Source organism: Engraulis encrasicolus, chromosome 12 (genome assembly GCF_034702125.1).
Source record: "Engraulis encrasicolus isolate BLACKSEA-1 chromosome 12, IST_EnEncr_1.0, whole genome shotgun sequence".
NCBI lineage: Eukaryota > Metazoa > Chordata > Actinopteri > Clupeiformes > Engraulidae > Engraulis > Engraulis encrasicolus.
This window is the reverse complement of record NC_085868.1, coordinates 52280595-52283920: the sequence shown is the minus strand read 5'-3', so window position 1 is coordinate 52283920 and position 3326 is coordinate 52280595. Positions and strand designations below refer to the sequence as shown.

The 3326-nt window shown below is 39.0% G+C and overlaps 1 long non-coding RNA gene across 1 annotated transcript; it reads right to left on the bottom strand.

Moving 5' to 3' along the window:
* Positions 1-486: 486 nt before the first annotated feature.
* On the bottom strand, positions 487-1280 carry LOC134460376 (uncharacterized). The gene is made up of 3 exons (XR_010037072.1): positions 1020-1280; positions 799-921; positions 487-609 (listed from the first exon to the last, which is right to left on the bottom strand). It is a non-coding gene; the product is annotated as an uncharacterized LOC134460376 (long non-coding RNA).
* Between the last annotated feature and the right edge of the window lie 2046 nt (positions 1281-3326).

Sequence of the window (3326 nt, the reverse complement as noted above, 5' to 3'; positions counted from 1 at the left end):
ACTTAGTGGTGTCTCGCAGCGCATGTGCAGAATGCATAATAATTCCAATAATGTGGGAGTCCCTTAAGCATATGTTATGTTGCTATCATTGGAAAACTTTCATAGAAATATATGTCAAGAAGAGGTGAAAATGTATGAAAGTCACATTTTTCTATGAACACTGAAGGTGGGGTAATCGGAGCTCGGCTACGCTTGCCTGTCCCTCCGAGGTGAGGAGGCGGAGTGCAGCTCCGGAGGGCCCGCCCCAATTTAAACACTGGTCCTCACTTTATGCCATCATAAGAATCAGATGTTTGTTATTTTTTTTCATAATATTTTGACGTTATTTACAAATGACCAAGTGTCCAAACTCTTTTTTAAAGGGCAATAACTGCAGTAAGTAAGTGAAGGGGAGGGTGCATCTTTTAATTGTAAATAAGAGCCGATATCCACTGACAACCTGTGGGAGTTTAACTTCAAATGATGGACCCAATGACTTACCGTATGTGCATTTATGGAAGTCATGGTGGGTTTTATAATTCGGGTAATTCTCATGATTCCATCTGCATTCTTCGTAGTTGTGGCATAGAAGTATTTCGCTACTGTTATCCACCGTTAAACACTTGATTCCTGAGATGAATGGGAGAAGAGCAATCAACAGTAATGCAACCAAACTAGGATAAGGTACAAACACCATTGATATATGCATCTTATCTTATGTGTCTTTTATTATGCCATTTAAACCTACATATATTCTGTGGGTCAAAAGGCTGAGGTATTAACACAATTAATGCTTAAAATAATTTTAAAAATTCTTACCAGGATGGAACATTGAGCAGGTAGCAGCACTATTTGGAAGTCTTTGTGTGAAACCACACTCCTCATATGAGGAGCATTTGTCTGTACGATTAGATATTTCAAAACACTGCATATCCCCAGATGCTGACAATAGAAAGAATAGATTAGTAGGACCTATGCTATTTTGTACAGATATAAGACCATTACTCATTTGACTAAAAAAGAGATTATGAGGAAATTACCAGTTTCACATTCGTAGTCACCATATTTATTGGGAAATACTTTTGGATTCCAGTTGCAGTTTGCAGGAGTGTTACATATAGCCTTACTCTGATGGTCCTGGCACTTAATTCCTGATTTGAAATCAACGAGAGATGGTTGAAATAAACAAGCTGTTAATCTTCCACATTTAAATCCACCTGTTGACTCTACTGGATTTAAGATTGATCCTTATTTCAACACAGAAATAGATATTAGCTCTTTGTTTCAACTTCTGAACTGGCAAAAAAAAGATACACCTCAAGTTAAGAAATTGAAAAAGGGCTAATCTGAATGTATTCAAAACATGCAGTCAAAAGAGCCAGCAACAAAAGTGCTGTATACTCACCATAAACCCAAGACAATTTGCATGAGCTTATGTTGAGAGGTTTATAGATGAAACCACATGCTTTATGCGAAGAACATGTCAGCTGTGATGATTGAGAACACTGCATGTCTCCAGAAGCTGCAGGACAAACATTTAGATTCCTCTTACATCATGGATACATAGTTTAACTACTAGGAGAATATGAATAGAGCACATTAACATGTTTTAGGTGTAAAGCAAGAAATATTATCAAAGGGCGGAATTCTCCCGTCTCCACTTAAGTCGGTTTTACGCGCGCATATTTTACGCAGTCTTATTTTGCGCGTATTCTCCCCTCTGGAACGTCGCCACACCCCTCGCGCTTAACTCAGAAAAACAGCGCGTAGCCCAACATAGGCGTGATATATGCTAAATGGGGGGATGAGTCTCCGCCAAGTTCATCAGTTGTGGCTACAAAGAAACTATGGAGCATGGATTTTCAGATCAACCATGTGAAAACCTCGGCAGTCCATTGAGATCCAACACTGAACTTTAACTTTGAATTTAAAACCACGTGCCAAAAGTCCTCTTGCAAAAGCATTTCAAAATCGAACCTCCGCTCCTTTTCACAAGCACAAGGCAAGTATTGGAGGTGAGATAATTAGATGGAAACGCGATGTGTCCCTTTGGCGGGAACTCAGCTGAGGGTTTTGGTGCGCAACAGGTTGATTGAAATAATAAACATGATTGAACGTTTTGTTAAAAATGGAGTTTGGCGTGTTGCTTGGACAATTCCGGAAATCAAAAAGTCATTTACAATGCTGATCATTCCCACAGTTAAACAAACACATAGTAGGCCTGTTTGCTGACTTTTAAAAGTGTTTCTCCGCTTCTCTGTACAGCAACGTGACATTAAAATAATTGGAAATATGTGGATCTCAGCTGTCCGTCAGCATATTACACTTAGGCTACATGCATGCTGAAGAATTAACAAGGAAATCGATCGTCATGAAAAAATGGAGACTTTATATTCTGTCGCAGACATGGGAATTAATTGGACATGGGCATGCAATGCCAAGCCAGGACTTAAACGCGCAGCTGATGGGGTGTAATAGAGACCAGAAGCAAAATGCCAAAGACATGCTCTGATATGTAAGCCTACCTTTTACGTTTAGCTGTAATGACATTCAGGAAATATTTTCTGCCTTACAAAATCAGACAACCTGTAGCCTACCTCAGTATGTGGTGGTTTTGTACAAACCCCAACTCCGATGAAGTTGGGACGTTTGGTAAACAGTGAATAAAATCAAAATGCTATCATTTTCAAAACATTCAATCTATTCATTAGATGGAGAATAGTGAAAAGACAACATATTAAGTGTTAAAACCGAGAAAAAATATTGTTTTGGGGGACATATGTACTCATTTCTAATTTGATAAATCCAACATTTAGGGCTAATCAGTTGGGGTTAGTATGTCGGGCATCAGTTCAGAAAGTTGAATAGGTTACATGCACATATGCACGAGTTCCAATAAATCACAAAAGTGGAGGAGTTGAAATAAAAACCCTTTACTTAACGTTGTGGCTACAACATAGTAAAAATGGTGACATTGTTTTTGAATAGGCATACTTTGGGTGGCTGTGAGGACGACTGGAATAGCGGTCTTTGGTCTGACGTGCCTTGTCAATTTAGCCTACTTGTGCATGGTGCAACCTGCAACGAGGTGTTTTTGGTTTTGGTTACCGTCCGTGGAGACAACATGATGATCCTCATACTGATTAATTAATTACCTGCTTTTGTTTGTAAGTTCACCGATATGAGAACATGCTCTGGGCAGCTGGTCATATTTTGTCACAATTAATGTAGGATGTTTATGTGGAACTGTGAATGAATTTCGATTTGAACTCACGCTGACGGTAAGGAACATCAACAAAGCATACTGTGTAACAATATTACATTTTACCTCATAGTGGCGCTTGACC